This window comes from Mesitornis unicolor, unplaced genomic scaffold (genome assembly GCF_000695765.1).
Source record: "Mesitornis unicolor isolate BGI_N332 unplaced genomic scaffold, ASM69576v1 scaffold43056, whole genome shotgun sequence".
NCBI lineage: Eukaryota > Metazoa > Chordata > Aves > Mesitornithiformes > Mesitornithidae > Mesitornis > Mesitornis unicolor.
Genome location: NW_010189704.1, coordinates 313 through 599, shown reverse-complemented (window position 1 = coordinate 599; position 287 = coordinate 313).

Here is a 287-nt window from a genome sequence, read left to right as displayed (position 1 = left end):
CTCCCCGCGGCCGCGTCCCCCCCCACCTCCCGGTGCGGAGCCGCTGCGGGCGGGAGCTGCCACCGCCCTGCGGTCCCTGCGGTCCCTGCAGCGGGAGGGTACCCGCGGGGGTGGCTGCCAGGAGCTCTTTTTCCCTCCTTTCCAGGCTTTTAAAGGCATTTTTTGTTTGTTTTGGGGTTTTCTTTCGAGGAGGGGGGCAAGGCCACCCTGCAAATGAGCCGGCGGGGAGGGTTAACGGCCTCCGGTTGCCTCTGGGGATCGTGCGGTGCTGGCGGGGGGGCCCCCCG